The 21,172-nt window shown below is 44.3% G+C and overlaps 1 protein-coding gene across 2 annotated transcripts in view; it reads right to left on the bottom strand.

The window, feature by feature from the left end:
* Positions 1-21,172, bottom strand: part of LOC119389716 (GDP-fucose protein O-fucosyltransferase 1) — a 299,155-nt gene that overhangs the window by 171,408 nt on the left and 106,575 nt on the right. The window lies entirely within an intron of this gene.

Below are 21,172 nucleotides of genomic sequence, written 5' to 3'. Positions count from 1 at the left end.
TTTTTAGGACGCATGTGTCAAATATAGTTAGTTTCGCAATTGTCTGCATTATGATGCATTTTGAAGTTCTTGAGGGATTTGTTGCTTTTTCGATGCACATATTAACCACAATGCTTCTTTTTTTCACTTGAAATTGTATAAAAGCCGGGGCTGAATAAACTTTTATGTACCAATTATTGGCTACACCATGAGTATTCTTGGGAATGCTGCCAGCAAATTCTACGTGTTATCAGGCACGCTTCAACCCATGTATTATGGCGTGAGAAACCGCCTTCTTCAATCTTGCAAGACAAAAAAAAAATTGGGCCAAGTAAGTCACACTAACCGTCCCGTTCTCACGCTGAAATGCCCCCACGGAAGCTCGCAATTACGCTGCCCGCACTCAAGCTGCGCTCTCTCTTGCCTGGAGCAAGATGGCCACCAACTGGTTTCCCAGGCTTCACTTACTCGCATGGGCGCGTATAGAGGACCTCCACTCCAAAAGTTTTTTTTTTTTTTTAACTGCCTTAGGTGCCACCATCTAGGACCGGTGCAGTGAAGTACTGCATCATGACCCTAATGAGTGCAGAAGCACTTCAGGAACGCTTTTCAGTTTCCAATGTGGTGCAGAGCATTTGTTGAGCTAACAACACAGGTTTGCAATAAATTCTGGCCCATGTCAGGTTAGCCAGTGAGGTAGCAGGGTTGTTCCCATGTGGCTTATCGTTCACTTGCAATCATGCAGGCTAAATAACAATAGTGCTGCCTTAAGCACCGCAGAAAAGCAGCAACATCAACAGTCGTGAAAGTGGTTGCATTGGACTAGAAAACTAATTGCACCAGAAGAAAGCACAAAGCTACCAGGCCCAGCACCCACATTCGTGAAGGTGTTGTTGAGGCTGTGTGACCAATTGACAGACGGCACTGTGGTCTACTTTGTGGCACACTATTCCAGCCACTGCAGATGTGAAAAATTTTGTTTTCCTGTAACCACGTTCTTCAGACACCAAGAGAAACTTCATTGGCTGCTGCTGAACAGCTTTTTCCAACATATTGGTTTCTTCTGGTTTTTTAATTAAAACCACCCTATTTGTAGCAATGTGGCTGTTGTAAAAAATGTAACTAGCAGCTGCAACTTTCGTAGCAAATTCAGCTGCTCAGATATCTAAAAGGCATCTAGCAATACTTGAAATTGGTGGCAAGCTGCATTGGTAAAAAATATGACTTGCAGACTGCAGCAGGCAAAGCGAAACAGAGATTTTTATGATCTTCACAAAAATTTGGGAGAGTCTGAGGCTCTGATGAAAATGGCACTTGAAAGTACACCACTACATAATGTAATAATTGTTGGGGTTTTATGTCCCAAAACCACGATATGATTATGAGGGCTGCCGTAGTGGAGGGCTCCAGAAACATCAGCCACCTGGGGTTCTTTAGTGTGGACTTAAGTCTAAGTACATGGGCCTCCAGCATTCTGCCTCCATCGAAATGTGGCCGCCGCCGCCGGCATTCGATCCCGCGACCTTCAGGTCAGCAGTCCAGCACCATAACCACTAGACCACCATGGCGGGTAAGTACAGTCGAATCTCAATACAACGAAGCTCAAGGGACCGCTAAAAATCATTCGTTATTTTGATAAGTTGTAGTGAAAAAAATAAAAAATTCGTACAAAAATCGTAAATGCAACCAAATTAGTTGCCTACCTGTGCTGGGTATACATCTGCGATCGCATTATTCTCTAATAAGCGCCAAAAAAACAAACACGAAATATTAGGGAAGGAGTGCATGTTTATTTGAGGAAGAGTGTGATCTTTACTTGATTGGTGCAGCTCAACTGCTGCAAGATGAACTCTTCAGAGTGCGCATCCTTCTTATGCACTTCGAAGCATCGGTGTTAGATACCAATTCTTCGTGTTGGTTCGCACGCCACTGTTTCAACGTCATCTCTGCTCTCATCGTCCTCGTCGCCGCTTCCTTATCACGACAAATGGTATGGATCTTATCGGTCATCAATACAGCCGACGTGCATACTTCACCGTCGCACTGTGCCTAGTGTTCAAACGTTAGTGAAGCATGCACAGGTAATCTTTGGTGATTTCATCCCACAGGTCACTCGCGTCACATTTTTCACTGTCGCTGCATTCCTTTCGTGCTGCTTCCAGAGTTCATCGTGAACGTACAACCACCAAGCTAGAGGGGAAAAAACAGCCGTGTAACAAGCATGAAGACAGAACTCTGAGAGTGCGAAACAGGCTACTGAGGTCCATGTAGCGGACGACATTCACTTTCGCACATGCGGTAGCAGTTCTGGTGGATGGATTCGTCGTCAGCAAAGAAAAAATGCGTTGTGAAGCAGTTTTTCTGCGTTTCGATATGCACATCAGCGAGGTAAAAAGGCGGGATAATATCTTTTCACGTAGTGTTCAAACGTTAGTGAAGCATGCACGGGTAATCTTTGGTGATTTCATCTCACAGGTCACTCGCGTCACATTTTTCACTGTCGCTGCATTCCTTTCGTGCTGCTTCCAGAGTTCATCGTGAACGTACAACCAACAAGCTAAAGGCGAGAAAACAGCCGCGTAACAAGCATGAAGACAGAACTCTGAGAGCACGAAACAGGCTACTGAGGTCCATGTAGCGGACGACGTTCACTTTCGCACATGCGGTAGCAGTTCTGGTGGATGGATTTGTTGTCAGCAAAGAAAAAATGCGTTGCGAAGCAGTTTTTCTGCGTTTCGATATGCACATCAGCAAGGCGGAAAGGCGGGATAGCATCTTTTCACGAGTTTCCGTTTTTTTTTTAGTGAACCGTGAAGAACGGCGTAAATAACCAACCTCCGCATCAGCAAAGTCATTCCGACGATGGTTGTTTGTTCTTGGCACTTCAGCAACAAGTATTATGCCACTGTGCTACAAATTTGCTTCACTCTTCGAATGGCATCAACGAATCCTAAGGATAACACAGCTGGAATGAATCGGAATCGATTCGTGGGAACGTAACAAAGCGATACAAGCTACGAGAGACGCCGTAGTGGAGGGCTCCGGATAATCTCGACCAGCTGGGCTCCTGAAATTGCGCAGTACGCATGCATCTAGCATTTCACCCCAGCAAAATGCAACCGCCGCAACTTGGATCGACACCGCGTCTTTCGTGTCAGCATCCAAGCACTGAACCACTGTGCCACAGCGGCGGGCAAAATCGAAAGCTTCGTAGCGTTGATGTCAGCGTGCTTGCTGCGTGGCGTCAAGGCGGGCCTGAGATACTTGCTACATTATGACTAGGGCTCCGTGTTTTCGGTGTTTATATTTCTTGAAAATCGGCGGGTGTTTATCAGAGTTTATATTTTTGGCGGAAATTCGGCGTTTATCGGAATTTATTTATCGTAAATCCCCAATTCTCCGAAATTCAGAGTTCTGTATTATTCTCAAAACCCTAAAAATTTAGATCAATTCATATCTGAATACTAAAACATCAAAACACACGAAGCACATTTTATTTTTTCTAGAAGCTTTGAATGCACAAAAACATATATGCACAAGTGAAATACTTGAACACAAAACGCCTGTTTTGTGCGTATAACAGCCTTAGCTTAAAGCTTATTGTAAAACACGCAAGCATACTTTGCGAGGTTGCTGTCAGTGATTGAAGCGTGCTCCTTTCGATTGACGACTCTTAGCTTTGAAAATGCTCTTTCAACGTTAGCGCTAGATTGACGTGAACAGCGCGTGTGATACACAAGGACGAAGAAACGACGAGGACTATCACATGCGCTGTTCACGTCAATATGGAATACCAACTAGCCCGGTCACACACCTTGCTTTAGCGCTAGAAACAGGAAGTGCCAGAAGACGCAGCGTGCCACGAGAAAGCACTGGCCACAGGACATTGTGAAGCCTCCAAAATGACAGGGGTCCAACAATGTTACTTATTTCATAGCACTGATAGTTGGCAAAAACAATCAGGAGCGGGCTCATGTCGTCAGTTTCAAGAAGCACTAATTGAAAAATAGGCCCATAGGTTCAGAACGCGCAGGGCGACTAATGCTACACATTTGGATTCACAATTTGAACACAGTACCAAAACCATTCTTTGCTATACTGGAATTGATCGCACAGGTTCCTCCCAGATGTCTCTCTCCACTTTTCGGCGACAGCAGTATAGTACCGTGAACGTCTGCGACAGTCGTTAAGCGGTCATTTTCATCAAGGAGATCCAACAGACTTGTGACATCCGATGCGAAGACCTCGATTGGATCACGCCATTGACTGATAAGTACGTGCAAATGAACCCCCAGTATGGGATAAACTTGGTGTGCCAGGATACACTCTGCCTCAAGTTCCTTGATGATTGAGAGCACGGCACACGAACTGGTTTTCAGAAACCTTATCTTAACAAGCAAGTCGTGTACAGCTTCAGGCAATGAAATATGGCTCTTGAGCTTCTCACACTTCGTTCCTTTGGCTTTGTCACTTCCCAAGAAAGACAAAATGGCATGCCAGTAGTCCGAAATATCTTCTAGAGCTTCATAAAAAGAGAACCACCTTGATGGACATACGGTTTTAAGCGATTTCAAGGACATGCCCATGGCCAAGCACACAAGATCAAACTTATGGCGCAGCTCTCGCGACTAAGTACTTCAACAGGGCAGGAAAGTGCACAACAAAATCTTGAACTACGTTAAATGAGCTCATCCTGATTCCATCCTCCAGAGCGTTGTTGAGTAGGTGGCACGGATCTTTGAAGTGAAGCGCCTTGAATTCGGGGTTGGAGAGTTGCAAGTTCTTGTGAAGCTTCTGCATGTAGGAAGCCGAGTTGGAGCACAATACAGCTACGTCGCCTAATACAGCTACGCACGGGAACTTTAAATCGGTCAAACCAGAAGATGTATCAATGAGCACTTAGAACTTGCCCTTTCGATAAAGAACGGAACATAATAAAGAGTTAGGCAAGTTGGTGTTGGTCCAGGTCACATTGGGCCTTGATATCGGAGTTAATCGGATAAATCTGAATTGTCCAAAATTTTACCGGCGAATGTTTATCGGATTTTTTCGGATAAAACTGAAAACAAGAAGCCCTAATTATGACGTATAGTAGCTTAGAGCCTTGAACTTCAAATGTGCTCTCGATTTCCTTCATTTGTGGGCACGTGTAAGTGGTATATTCCAACCTAATCTAGTAACGTTGGCATAGCCTGCCTGATGTCTCATCATAGAGTTCAGGCAGCAGGAAAGCGCCAATTTACACCTACCTATAACGATACACTGCTGTAGCAACAGGTAAGCAGAAGAATTTGCGGGCACCACAATTCCGCTCACGTATGCGGATCAGCTGACACAGACACGCACAAACGGACAAATCAATAAGGCTATGCACTTTGCAAAAAATGGTGAACAAGTTTCCTGCGATCATTTTTTCAGCAGTTAGTAGTCATTGTTAGGGGTGTACAAATAGTGAAATTTTATCTCGAATCGAATTTGAATCAAACAGTGTCGAATAGTGGCCAAAAATATCGATTATCGAATCGAATATCCAATAAAAAGATTTCATTGAAAATTAAATGAAAAAAAAAAGTAATGAAATGAAATGTCCGTGGTGACAGTTTTATTACGCGCTGGTTCTGGGGTTTTTTTTCTTTCTTTCAGCTTTTATGGGCATGTTGATAGATGAGCCAGTCAGCAGCGGCACTCCTATAGCACCCTAACGGCTAACAGAGGGTGATACGGCAGCTAGTTTTGCTGTTCCCCTATGGTCGCACAATATGGCTTATCTGACAACGGTGATGTTGTGCTCCATCGTAATGAGTGCTCCGGGCCCAAAAATCTTCGGGTGCCCTTCACACTGCGCGCCAGAACGATGCGAGTTTCTCAATGAATGGTGCGGTGCAGCAGTGGCGACAGCATAACGTGAACAAATTTTCACATGCGATGTCAATCACCGAAGGTCTCGCGGGTCAAAGTTGGGACCTTTTGTGGCGCTTGCGGCACACCCAAGCGAAATATGCAATAAGTCCGTGCCTTCGTTTCGGAAGCGATGTTGTGAAGGGTTCGACAGTTTTCTTGAGCGTTTTTTTTTTTTTTTTCGTGCGGAAATGACATAATCTCCTTTAAAATAAAGTAGGTGCTCGCTTTCGAACCAGGATGTCGGCGAAAGTTTTAACAAAATGTTTACTGTGACGATGTTAGCGTTAGTTCTAGCCACCACACCTTAACCAAGTTGCACCATTGGCCTTTGTCACCTTCTAGATATTCGTCCTGTCGAATTATTTGAAACTTCGAATACTAGCTATTCGAAAATCGAATCAAATTATTGGATTAGGGATTATTCGATTGGAATTCGAAACTCGAATATTCGCACACTCTGAGTCGTTGTTTCTCTCCGCCTCTTCTTGTACATGAAACCTCATTTCACTCGGTGTACATCGCTGCCTCATTCTTTGGATTTGAACACATTTATACAAGGACGCAACGAAGTAACCGGCTGACAAAGTCGCTGCAAAATGCTGATGTGTCGCCGTGATGCTCTAGGCAATCAGCATTTGATAAACAATACCCACCAGCAACTACCGAGTGCGTTAGCCCACCTAGTATACATTCAAAACACTGCCGAACAGTTTGTCTGCCTTACTGATTGACACGGCCCGTGACAGCACAGCAGCACTTACCTAGCAGTAAATGAGAACGGCTGATACGCGTTTGCACTTCACTAAAAAGCCAGCAGTGCAGGAAGGATTGGCAATCGGAGATCACAGGCTGAACAAAAACACTTCGCAGCCGCACTGGGATTTCTTGTGCGTCCGAATTCACGCCAGACGTCTACATGAACAGTGCAGCAACATTTTATCGTCGATGTTGTCTTTCGGGACAAGCAAAATGAGGTACGTGGCACCAAGTACACTCTCACCTTCAACAAAACACTAACCACATTTTCACATCACAATCTAGGAAACAAGGTATTTTCAGCAGCAACAATCCGCACATGGACATCCTTGCCACCGCCATCTTCGCCAGTGTTGGCTAACTTTGCAGCACCCCCTGGATTTCATTTTAGGTGCGATATTTAGAGAACGGAAACTTTACCTTTGCCTGTAGTACGGAAATAAGGGTAGCGGCAGCGTACTGAACTGCAATAGGGCAAGGCGAGATGGCGCTGCAATTACTATCATCATCATAAGACAAACGCATTTTTGCTGCTGGCTCGCCATGGTCGCGCTACTACACTTCTTGCTCCCTGTGGTATTTTGTTTTTTGTCGTTGCTTAATAGCGGCTCGCATGTGTAGTAGTTATTGCCAGGTGACCAAACTGGCCTCAACTGGCAAAAACAACATCAATCAAGTAAAGTTTGCATCATTTATTGTGAGTGCCCAAGCTGGTACAAGCAATGTATACAGTCAGGTCCAAGCAAAACAAGTCACTCATACACGTCGAAAGCTTTGAACACGTACGTCTGTAATGAGCCTGAAAGCTGACAAATATATGCATATAACTGAACACCGAGATCGCTGAAAGAACTGGGCTCTCAATGTGTTGCGGCGTCCGAGTTTAACAGCGTAGCTTTAGGATAAGGGTCTTGCCGTTAGCTACCCGGTGCTTGCCAGGTTGTGTTGATCTTGAAGTGAGTGCATGGTGTGGAATCGGAAACAAAACGTGCACTACGCTGACAGATAGTAGGCGCAGTGAGAGCAATGTTGTTTTGATAAATCTGTTACGACAACAATGGCGGATGCGTACAGTTCTGCATCTTTCTCGCTCTGCAACATCACCTCGAATGCGTTACAAATAAGCAGTATCACGTTGTGTCTACAGGTAGGCGAGAATTTCTCGGCTGTGAGGCCATATCATAGGTATTATGTATTCAGGTAATAGGTGGAAGAAAATATTTCAGGCTCGTTTTGTTCCTCGTTATAGTTCAGTTACACAGTTTCTACGGCTATAATTTCTTGGCACTAGTAGTAATCGGACTGCTGAGTATGCAGCAAAGATGAATACTAAAGAAACAGTGATATAAACAAGTGCTTACAGATTCAAGAAGCACAATTCTAAGAAAATAAGCTTTAGGCATGCATTGTACATTTTTGTTGGTGCTCGCACAGAACACTAAACGCTCAGCCATGAGCACAATCTCTGTATCACATAGACATGTGGATAGATCTTGAGCACTCTATTGCAAGCAACGAAATCAACTGGTGGGGCATGATGTGAACCTGTGCCAATGCTGGATAAATAAAGGTCATATATATATTGCATACTTGTTATTGTGTTATTTACTTTTTCAATATATTTGTGCTTGGAAGCTGAAGTATGTATTCTCCCTGCTACCTTTAGAAGCTCCGGCTTGAAATACGTAAAATCTTGTAGTGTGGCTGAGGATAGGTCAAGTTAATGCATGTTTTAAATTACCTCTCCGATTTCCTAGGTTTTTTTTGTGACAGTAGCGCACATTTCATAGTGGTAGGCGCTATAACTGTGACATGTTAATTTAATCAAACAGCAGAAGTAGGTGTGCTCAAACAAATTTGGGACGTTCCTCTGCTATATGAAAAAAAAAAACCATATTCGATGAACACAACCTCATTCATCAAGACAATGTGAACGTGCTTGGTAAAGCTGTGCTGCAAGAAGTGCTCGTCACATTTACAATTTGTTTGTTAGTTGTAAATAATTTGAAGGAACCCACTGAACATATATGCAAAGGTTAATGCAATTGAGCACAGCCTTGTAATGCTTTCTCGTTTCTTTTTGTAAACATCTATGATCTAAACACAGTTAATGAAGGCAAAACAGTTTTGAGCGTAGCTTGTAAACTGTCTCACAAGGCACAACTAAATGTCAGAAAGACTGTTAATTCCCCTCACTGCCGTGATGTTCGTTTTGTAATGTAATTTATAATTAAAAAAAAAACTAACCCTAAATTTCAAGACCCGTTCGGTCTCTTAATTTTTTAAATTAAAAAAACTAAAGAATAAATGTGGCTGGAGAGTCTTTTTATTCTTATAACCTTACCCAGCCAGACAGATTTCTGTCGAATATGTTTACCTTTAAATTTATAATGTCTAATGATTCACATGCAAACTATGATATGATTACGAGTGATACAGTAGTGGGCAACTCTAGATCGATTCTGACAGCATGGGGTTAAAAGAAACGCAGTTGTAGCCTTGAAGACGACAAGACTGCTTGTCGAAACATTTGCTCCAGTGACACCTCACGTTCACAAATTTTTCGTCTCTTCAAGCTTCGGTCTTTCCCTGAACTTCAGACGCAAATCTAAGCACACGAGTGTCCTTGCATTTCGCCCCCAATGAAATGTGACCACCATGGCTTGGAATAAAACCTGTGTCATTGAGCTCAGCAGTGCCAAGTAATGTAACTAATGCACGGCGCTAGTGTTCAATTTCAACGCTATTGCAGTGTAGATTGCATGACAGAGTACAGTAGAACCCCGCTGTTACATTCCTCACTGCTGCGTTTTCCCGGCTGTTACGTCGTTTTCCGGCGGACCCGGCATAGCTCCCATAGGATACAATGTATTGGGAACCCCGCTGTTACGTCGTAACTGTCGGACCGTTCCCGTATGACACGTCGCGAAGTGCGCTCGGAGCCGACCGAGTGACTACCAAAGAGAGCCGCCATGGCGCATTTTCACGCAGCTTGGCCTCGTTTGACCGTAATATTAGCCGCATGAGAGGCGCAAGCAACAGAATCTTTCAATTGATGCAAACAAAAGCATGGCCTTCGAGATCCAAATTGCAAAGATGGCGTCTATGACGTAACTGCTCGCGAAAGCAAGGCCTTCGAGATTGGCATTTACTATTGACAAAAGCATAGCCTTTGAGATTTGTATTGCACAAACATGGCATGTATGACGTAATTGCTTGCGAAAGCAAGGCCTTCGAGATTGGCATTCGCTTCTGCCATCACGTTGGCGTAGACTCATCATCATCGTTATTTGCCGGAGAGCAGGAGATCGAGCTGGTTGGAGCTCGCATGGTCGTGCGTGCGGTTCGTGGTCGGACTCGCCGCGCCAGTCGTGATTGCGTGTGCTTAGTTCTTTCATGCCTACGTTGATTACATTTCTGTGGATGAGGCCGTCCTAAGCTCCGCGTTTCTATCCATCGACTAGATCGCGGCTGAGCGCGCCAATTTTCGTGCTGCTCGTAAGAATTGAAATAAAATTCTGTACCACTAAATATTTTGCCGTCTTTCCTGTTTTTCGGCTCTTACGTTTCCCGTCTCTTACGTTTATTTCCCACGGTCCCTTCAAAAACGTATCAGCGGGGTTCTACTGTAGACAGCTAATGCTTGTGGACAATCGTAAGCATCCCTCCATGAGATGCCGGGTAAACCATTCCCAAATACAGCATTGCAAGTGTGAGGTTCAAGATGACCTGTTGTAACAGGCGTTCACATGTTTCACCGCACTTGCAGAGTGGACATTCGGGGGTAGCCATTCTGTCGTTGCATGGCAGTCCTGGAAAAACAAGTAATGACATCACCATATATTGATAAGCATAATCAATGAATATGAAATTTTGCAAAAGTAAACATTTAAACTTAATGAACAAATAAACAGCAGTTTGTTTACATATATGTAAACTTACCTTATAATTAAGGCTCCGTGTTTTCGGTTTTATCCGAAAAAATCCGATAAACATTCGCCGGTAAAATTTTTGACAATTTAGATTTACGCGATAAACTCTGATTTCAAGGGCCAATATGACCTGGTTCCGTTCTTTATTAAAACGGCAAGTTGTAAGCGCTCATTGATACATCTTCAGGTTTGACCGATTTAAAGTTTACCGCGCGTAGCTGTATTAGGCGACATAGCTGTATTGTGCTCCGACTCAGCTTCCTACATGGAGAAGCTTCACAAGGACTTGCAACTCTCCAACCCCGAATTCAAGGCGCTTCACTTCAAAAATCCGTGCCACCTACTCAACAACGCTCTGGAGAACGGAATCAGGATGAACTCATTCAACGTAGTTCACGATTTTGATGTGCACTTTCTTGCCCTGTTGAAGTACTTAGTCGCGGGAGCTGTGCCGTAAGTTTGGTCTTGTGTGCTTGGCCATGGGCATGTCCATCAAGTCGCTGATCCGTACGTCCGTCGAGGTGGTTTTCTTTTTATGAATCTCTAGAAGATATTTTGGATAACTGGCGCGCCATTTTGTCTTTCTTGAGAAGCCACGAAGCCAAGGGAACAAAGTGTGAGAAGCTCAAGAGTCTTATTTCATCACCTGAATCTGTGTACAACTTGCTCGTTAAGATGAGGTTTCTGAAGACCAATTCATGTGCCGTGCTCTCAATCATCAAGGAACTTGAGGCAGAGAGTACTCTGGCACACGAAGTTTATCCCATACTGAGGGTTCGTTTGCACCAGCCAATGGCGTGATCAAACTGAGGTCTTCGCATCAGATGTCACAAGTCTGTTGGACCTCCTTGACGAGACTGACCGCTTAACGACTGTCGCAGACTTTCACGGATACTACGCTGCTGTCGCCGAAAAGTGGAGACGGACATCTGAGAGGAACCTGTGAAATCAACTCCAGTACACCAAAGAATCGTTTTCGTACTGTGTTCAAATTGTGAATCCAAATGTGAAGCATGAGCTGCCCTGCGCGTTCGAAACCTAGGCACCTATTTTTCAATTAGTGCTTCTTGAAACTGACGACATGAGCCAGCTCCTGAGTAATTTTGCGAACCATCAGTGCTATGAAATATGTAACACTGTTGAAACCCTGTCGTTTTGGAGACAATTTCCAGTGGCCAGGGCTTTCTCGCTGCGTGCTGAGTCTTCTGGCGCTTCCTGTTTCTATACTCGGCGACAACTAAACTTGGCATTGGAGCGAAGGCTACGTAGGTGGGGCATCCGCACATTTTTGTTACTACGCAAGTAGTTCGGCATCTTGCAGCCGATTTCAGTTCCAGTTTCGATTTCACTTGCTCGCATCGCTAGAGCGTTTAGCACTACGTATACATGCAGAACAGGAACATAGTGAAATTGTGATCAGTGTGCGTAGATGCATCTACCTACTGTACTGTATATTGTCACGGGGTTGTTACGTTGACGAAGGCAGCAGGGGGCATGTCGAAGATGAAACTCTTTATTTGGCCGAACTTGTGGCCGGGAAACGAGTCAGTCAGAGCGTCGTCTGTCAATAATTCTGACAAGTGGCAAAGCGTGTCAGCTTTTATACATGTTCCATCGAATGTTCCAGCGTTATCGCTGGTGGCCATGTAATCTCTAGACTATTCACGTACCGCGCGCAATCTTAACGGAAAGATCTAAAACAATCGCGACGCTTCTGGCACATCGCATCGCGGTCTGCGCGGAACATTCCAAACAGTCTTTGCGGGTGAAGCCCGAAGACAACAAAATAAGACACATGGCAGTATGATGAACACCGCCAAGGGCACACCGCAGCCTGAATACGGTGTTTGCTCGATTGTAATGTGATCACGATTGTAACGCGAGGGGCGACTTTAGTAGCAAAATTTTGGAGAAATAGCTCGAACTGCATTTGAATAAATACGGAATGCGAGTACCATGATGCCGCTGAATTGGGTTTAAAGAGAGCTCACGCTTAATTAAAAAGAGACTGACACAGATTATTTTATCAAGCTTCGCTGGCCACATTTTCACAGGGCGTAACAGCCACCGATGTATTTCCATCTGTACATGCAGTATGTAACAGGTATTGCCCATAATACCGATTGTCACTGGCAGAAAAAAATAATGCATAAAAAACCATTCATATCTTTTATTGCATTGTATCCAGGCGTGATTTGAAAGAGCACGAAAGCAAAAGGCAAGTAATTATATTTTACAGCACAAGAAGGCACATTGCGAACAAAAAGACCAAAAGTTCTTGCCGCTCTAAATCAGGATTTTCCAGACACTTCGTTAACAAATCAGTCTTGTCTAATTCACAATTGCGTTTACATTTTTTCAGATTAATCATTATGTCCAACAACAAAAGCATTTCCACATAGGCTTTCGAGCGCAAATAAGAAAGCTTTTCTGCAGTGGGGAATACAATATTTTTGGGCACTCCGTGTCAACATATTGATTTGCACTTAGGGCACAGTGCGATAACCATAACAACTTTTTGCTGACACTCATAACGTTAATGCACTTGTGGCATAAAACATAACCATTATAAACTTTGCTGGCACTCAATGTCAACATGACATTTTACATGCGTGAGTAATGACAGAGAACATAACCATAACAACGTTCAGCTGGAAATGCATGGCAACCGAGATTTCGCACTTGTGACCATAGGTCGGCACAAAAAAAACAAAAAAAGCTGGAGCTCACTTACTCAAGAAAAATTTTTTGCTCCGAGAGCTCACTGTGACTCGGACTCACCAAATTTCCCTCATCTGAACTACCTAAACCTTTTCTCGACCAGACTCACTCGAGCTCAAAATTTTTTTTATTTAAATAGAAAAAAAAAGAATAACCTGAGAAGGTAGGCTACATTAGAAGCGGCTATCTCACCAACAAGAACAAAGAGGCCATAACAAGAAAAATGGAAACAAAAAAATAGAAAAAGAAAAACAATGAGCTGAACTATGCACACATGCAACATGCGTCGTACAACTTCGCATTTGCAGAGTCCAAGGGCAATGTCTAGCACATAGAGGGTTGTGTCACATAACACCTCGGATGCAGTGCACACAGCCAGTCTCCCATACAAGGACATATGATATGACTAGAAAGTATTCTCAATAATACAATGCTATGGAAGTAAAGAACCATGACAATCGTAAGCAGTTCATTAAGTCTGTATCAATTAAAGAATCCCAAAGAGCACTCATAGCCCGTCTTTGATTGTCAGGATTTGGCCAAGGTCCAAACCATGCAAATTCAGAGTTGTCATTTGTCAAGTCTCTTGAGTCGATCAATAAGTCGAACACGCTGTTCTTCATATTTCGGGCGTTCTATAAGGAGATGCTCCACTGACGCATAAGAATTATCACAATGGTCGCTGGTATTGCTCGGCAGAATAACCATTTCTAATAAACAAATCTAAACACGCAAGAGTAGGAACACATTGATAACAAGAAAGGCCAGGGTACAATAACTAAGTAAATGAGCAAATAAAACACAAAAATGACAGGTGGTATCACAATTTCAGATCCCATTGAGACAGAAATGAAACAAGGCAGCAAGCACCATTCACATGAGATCAAAAAGAAAAGGGAACCTTATTTTCAAGATTTCAAATCTCAACTAAGCAATGTGACACAGGTTGAAAGCGCAAAAGACGAAGACAGAGAAGAGGCTTGACACACACGAGCGCTGACTTACAACAGTATTTTATTCGGAACCAGGCAACCACATATATAGCACAGAAGCCGTGACACATCACGTGTGCGCTGTCGGCACAAAATTCATCTCCCGACGCAAGAAACATAACTCTTTCCTAGAAAGAGCAATAGACGGTTGTGATACACATGCGTCACCTAATCTATCAATTAACTCCGCCTCAATAATCTCGCGGGTTAGCCTATTTCTATTTCTACTCACAACTGAACACTCGTCGTAAGACGGGTCACACGTGGTCATAACAGTGCAAGATCTACAGTGTGCATCTAAAAACCCCCCTCTCATCTCGGATACGTTGTAACCAGGGCTGGGCAAAGATACTTTGAAATTGTATCGCGATACGATACAAGATACCGAGGCAAAAAGTATTGGAGATACAGATACAAGATACTGCCGCAATAATTGTATCCGATACGATACTTGGCAATTGTATCTTAAGATACTTCGATACATTCTCAAATTTGTTAATATACATCCATATAGTGTATATGCAGCAAATGCCTATACACGAGAATGTATGCTTGAAAATTTCCTAACCGGGCTGACCTATATTGTTTCACTTGAATGAAATGTCTGTTAATATCTTAAAAGTTTCGCCCTTCTTGCTCAAAGTACATTAGTCTCCTTCCAAAACAACTTATTGGGGCTTGTTTTAGCTTCTTCACAGGACAACTCTTTATACACTTCGCTGACAGCGGTTCTTGCTTGTCAATTTTGCAGTTGATGAGAGTCGCTGCTCAGCTTGCCACAAGCTATAGCGGGTTGCCATATAATCAGAATAACGTCACTAAGAAGCCTTCGCACGGCGGCGCAAATACCAGCCGGTGTGGACTTTTACCTTGTCCGTAAAAGACAGTTTGCACAATACCATATATCCGGACAGGTGTACAGCAGCAGCAACGCTGGTAGCGACTCTTTTTTTTTCGGGGGGGGGGGGGGGACGCATGGTGTATACGAGGTGTGAGAGCGTTCGCTAGCGCCCCGGCCGGCACACATGACCGTCTCCGTCCCATTTGTTTTTATTTTCTAAATAAGTATGTTCGTGAGCTACACAGACATATGACTGGTCACAAGCATTTCTTTCGTGAGGAACATGTGGTCACCATGTGCTGAGACATAATCGTGGAACAAATACTATATTAACATCCGCGTCCAGATTTCACTCGTTGTGACATCGCTATCGATGTTTCTCGAATCCTGACTTCAAATCCCCTTCAGAAATGACCTATATATGAGATATTGGAAAGGCTTTCTTTCAAATGGCAACGTAATTTTGTTCAAACTCTCTCCGACCCCACCATCATCACTGTCCCGGCCCTTGGAGCTAAATTTCGCGACTGCGGCCCGCCGACCATAAGCTGAGTTTGAGACCCCTATAGTGTATACGTAGATGACGTAAAACTGCAATGAATTTCCATGGTCTATTTAGCGTAAGGGATTCTTTGTTTATATACTCACTAACGTAGAATATTTTAGCAATTTTTCTTCAACGAGAGAACATGTGCAACACAGAAATGTCTCAGACGTATTGTATAGTAGCACAAAACGTCGCAGGACACCGCCGCTATTCGCGCTATTGCCGCTTATAGCTTCCATTACATGGCGATTAGTAATACGAAAAATATTTAGGGAGGCCTAAGACAAGAAAACAAATATAAGTAAAATAGAGAGGTGGTTGTGTATCAAACATTCACATTGAATGAGTACAGAAACACAATACAGACGGCGCCCTTATTAGCTATCAGCATGAAGTATCGTCAACTTACCTGTTGAGACAATAGAAAATTCAGTGCCTATGGAGAATTGCCTGAAACGACTCGGTGGGACGCTCATGAGTAAAACGGAGCATTCAGTAAAACAACTTTTCTCAAATCCCCTTCCTAACAACTTTAAGATGGCTCCTAATGATTTCCGTTGTTATAATGAAAACTCGATTTCGCTATTTTCTTAAGCGGTAAGCAGAACATTTTGTACTGTATACTCAAGGCACGCCCACATAATAATATATTTGTTCTCAAAATCGCCTTGGCAACGTGTAAATCTGTAAACAGTAGTAGAAATAAAGCAGATACTTAGAAGAATAAAGCAGAAATCTTATTTTGGGAGCGCGTTACAAAAGACATACTGCAGTGACCAGACCGGAAAAACAGTGCAGCGACCTAGGTAATGTATGTGATGCAAAATGACAGCTAAGAAAGCACTTGTGCTAATAATCAAATTATCATTTCATAAATTCTTTGAATAAATGTAGATGAAAGTGAAAAATACGGTACACCAAGATATTTTCTCTTAGGTAAACGCTTGCTCTATTAGATCTAGCATCAGTACCAGTGGTGCTGAAGTTGTTAGAATCCTATTTGCATATAAGTTAATTCATTGCATGCAAGTCAAACTTACATGCACGAGGTCCTTCAAATCGCTGATATGTAAATTCCACGCGACGCAAAGCAACCCCATTCTTGCACGCATCACATTTCGTTACGGAGCAGGATGCAAGAGAATCTTCATTAGAGAGTTTTAGTGCCGGGGCCCCCAAGCGGCCCGCCTACGCACGCTCTTGCGTTCCTTTGTACTCCCAGCTGCATCCACGGAGAATACAAAGGAACGCAAGGGCTTACGTACCCAAGCCGCTTTGGGGTGGCGGCACTAAAACTCCCTAATAACGACACTGTAACAACATCAGAATTTGCGCGATAGACGCCGCACGCACTGGAGTACGTGGTGCAAGACAGTGGCTAAGAGCAAGTGTCGCAGTATTGGCGCAACTAAAAAGAAAAGAAATCGAGAGAACAAAAGGTACGTGGGCTGGGCGTAGACGTCCACATGCTTGTCTTCCTGATCTTCGACCCTCACTGGATTACTCTGGCGTAAAAATAAGATAACGTCACTGCCCTTAGACTTATTCAGATGGCTTAGTGGCACCAGTACCAGCGTGAGAATCGGAGCTTGGCCAGCGATTATTGTTTCGCGTGGTTGTGTTGCGATAGAAGTATCTTGTATCTTAAGATACACGATACATCTTCTAATGTATCGGAAATACAGATACAGATACTCGTATTTCGAGACGTATCGCGATACAGATACAAGATACCCATAGAGTATCTAAGATAGTATCTAAGATACATGTATCTTCGATACTGCCCAGCACTGGTTGTAACGATGCTCCCGGAGCCTATCATTAAGGCATCGTCCACTTTGGCCAACATAATAGCTACCGCAAGTCAAAGGCAGTTGATAAACTGTGCCTTTTGCGCAGTCAACGAAAGAATTTTTGTGCTTCTTATCACACTCACTATTCTTGGGGGCACACACGCTAGTCAATCTGCACTAAGATCGCAGTTTATCTGGCGCAGAAAAAACAACTCTAACGCTTGCACGTTCACCGATACGTTTTAGACGGTGTGAAAAACCGTGAATGTACGGAATAACTGCTAGTTTACTTTTTGAAGGCGGAGAAATGGTTCTTGTCGGTGCCATATGGTTCAGAAGGCCTTCAGCAACGCTAACGAGTACATGCGAAGGATACCCCGCATCCCTAAGGCGAAGAACCTGCTCATAGAAACTGTCACTCATGAGCTCGGGGGAAGACCTACGCAAAGCACTGGACAGACATAACTTCGCAATACCCCTTTTTACCAGCTTCGAGTGTGCCGAGGCATACGGGAGCAACGGTTTATTCGCGCGCAGCTCAAATTTCCAGTAAACACGTTGGTCGCAAAATAAAAGATTGATGTCAAGAAAGCGTAAGCTTCTGTTAGATGGTAACTCATGAGTTAAAACTAGGGGTGATAATTCATGACGAAAAAAGGTAAGTGCGCTAGTTGCTAGCGTCTCGAAACCGCCAGAATTGCAATCAAGAAAAATTAAAAGTCATCCACATACCGGAACGTTCTTGTGATGCTAAAATCATGAAGGCGACCACTAAGGTTTCTGTCCAGTTCAGCTAAAAACAAATCGCTTAAAATAGGGGCAATGCAGGAGCCAATGCATATCCCTTCTTTCTGTATGTATGGCTGGTCTCCCCACTGAATAAAGGTAGACAAAAGGTAAAACTGGAGCAATTCTAAGAATCCACCACATGACGTGCCAGTCTCATTCATAAAAGCAACACTTCCGAACCTATCAATACAATTCTGTACGCAGGAAAGCAAGCAAGACTGGGGTAAAGAATAAAATAGATCCTCTATATCTATGGAGAATGCACCAAGGTTCTCGTTCGAAGACGACCTCAGGTAATCTATGACACTATCAGAATTCTTGACAAGGAAGGGGTCATCAATGGGGAGCAAGTTTAGCGATTTCTGCAAAAATAGGGCAATAGACTTCTGCCACGTACCATTTTCAGAGACGATGGCTCTGAAAGGAGCGTCACTCTTATGTGTTTTGACGCTGAAAAACACTTCGAGACAGCCGCGCTTGCTCACGTCTATACCTTTGAGGACACTGTCTAATTTGAGCCTTTTACACAGTCTTTTGCCTTTGCCTTTTCCTTAGCAACTGAAAGGCCGCGGCGAGAAACAAAGGCGCTTTTTACAGCTTCAAAGGCCTTTACTTCGAATAAGCCTTTTGATAGCACAGCAAAACCCCCCTCTTTGTCGGCCGGTAAAACGCAAAGATTGTTGCCCTTCAAAAAAGACAGGGTACGCTTAACAGGTACCTTGGGAACAGGAACTTTGTACCGGTATGAAGCGTCCACGCCATCCGACACACACCGCACCGAGTCCTCAACAGAAGCACGCTGAGACACCTGTCTGACGAAGGTCAGGAGCTCCGGGGCAGTCCTCCTCGTCTCGACTGCGAACTTCGGGCCCAAGCTGAGCACATGTTGAACGTCATAGGGCAACCTGACTTGTTCGAGGACATGGACTTTTCCCTTGGACGCTGAGGACTTCACAGGAAGATCCCGGCGAAGCTGCTTGAGATGGAGCTGCCACAGCGACTCAGTGGTCTGGTCAAGCACCTTAAAGACCGACTGAAGCCTCCTGCTGTCTGACGGGACACCCGTAGTGCTCAGTTGTGCGACAAGGAGCTTTCTGTGTAGCCGTGCAAGACGAAGCCACTCCGAACGTTGAATCTTGCAAATTCGACTGCCATGGTTCAACTGCCTTTGACTTGCGGTAGCTATTATGTTGGCCAAAGTGGACGATGCCTTAATGATAGGCTCCGGGAGCATCGTTACAACGTATCCGAGATGAGAGGGGGGTTTTTAGATGCACACTGTAGATCTTGCACTGTTATGACCACGTGTGACCCGTCTTACGACGAGTGTTCAGTTGTGAGTAGAAATAGAAATAGGCTAACCCGCGAGATTATTGAGGCGGAGTTAATTGATAGATTAGGTGACGCATGTGTATCACAACCGTCTATTGCTCTTTCTAGGAAAGAGTTTTGTTTCTTGCGTCGGGAGATGAATTTTGTGCCGACAGCGCACACGTGATGTGTCACGGCTTCTGTGCTATATATGTGGTTGCCTGGTTCCGAATAAAATACTGTTGTAAGTCAGCGCTCGTGTGTGTCAAGCCTCTTCTCTGTCTTCGTCTTTTGCGCTTTAAGCCTGTGTCATGCCAAACCAACAAGCCCAAACAGCTACCCTTGTGAACTTTATTTCTAATACATCGGGCCCCTTTTTATGTGTTCCTTGCGACCCTTCAGCAACCGTGGCCTTCATCGCCAGTGCTGTCTGCAAAGCTCGGTCTCTTTCCTTCTGCATGCGGCATAATCTCATGCCTCATGATATTCGTGCGCTCTTCGGAGGGTTCCTGCCATCGGCGAACCATGGCAGTCGAATTTGCAAGATTCAACGTTCAGAGTGGCTTCGTCTTGCACGGCTACACAGAAAGCTCCTTGTCGCACAACTGAGCACTACGGGTGTCCCGTCAGACAGCAGGAGGCTTCAGTCGGTCTTTAAGGTGCTTGACCAGACCACTGAGTCCGCTGTGGCAGCTCCATCTCAAGCAGCTTCGCCGGGATCTTCCTGTGAAGTCCTCAGCGTCCAAGGGAAAAGTCCATGTCCTCGAACAAGTCAGGTTGCCCTATGACGTTCAACATGTGCTCAGCTTGGGCCGAAGTTCGCAGTCGAGACGAGGAGGACTGCCCCGGAGCTCCTGACCTTCGTCAGACAGGTGTCTCAGCGTGCTTCTGTTGAGGACTCGGTTGCGGTGTGTGTCGGATGGCGTGGACGCTTCATACCGGTACAAAGTTCCTGTTCCCAAGGTACCTGTTAAGCGTACCCTGTCTTTTTTGAAGGGCAACAATCTTTGCGTTTTACCGGCCGACAAAGAGGGGGGTTTTGCTGTGCTATCAAAAGGCTTATTCGAAGTAAAGGCCTTTGAAGCTGTAAAAAGCGCCTTTGTTTCTCGCCGCGGCCTTTCAGTTGCTAAGGAAAAGGCAAAGGCAAAAAGACTGTGTAAAGGCTCAAATTAGACAGTGTCCTCAAAGGTATAGACGGGAGCAAGCGCGGCTGTCTCGAAGTGTTTTTCAGCGTCAAAACACATAAGAGTGACGCTCCTTTCAGAGCCATCGTCCTCTGAAAATGGTACGTGGCAGAAGTCTATTGCCCTATTTTTGCAGAAATCGCTAAACTTGCTCCCATTGATGACCCCTTCCTTGTCAAGAATTCTGATAGTGTCATAGATTACCTGAGGTCGTCTTCGAACGAGAACCTTGGTGCATTCTCCATAGATATAGAGGATCTATTTTATTCTTTACCCAGTCTGCTTGCTTTCCTGCGTACAGAATTGTATTGATAGGTTCGGAAGTGTGCTTTTATGAATGAGGCTGGCACGTCATGTGGTGGATTCTTAGAATTGCTCCAGTTTTACCTTTTGTCTACCTTTATTCAGTGGGGAGACCAGCCATAC

Source organism: Rhipicephalus sanguineus, chromosome 1 (assembly GCF_013339695.2).
Source record: "Rhipicephalus sanguineus isolate Rsan-2018 chromosome 1, BIME_Rsan_1.4, whole genome shotgun sequence".
NCBI lineage: Eukaryota > Metazoa > Arthropoda > Arachnida > Ixodida > Ixodidae > Rhipicephalus > Rhipicephalus sanguineus.
Note: the sequence above shows the minus strand (reverse complement) of the source record. Positions and strands in the feature narration are given on the sequence as shown.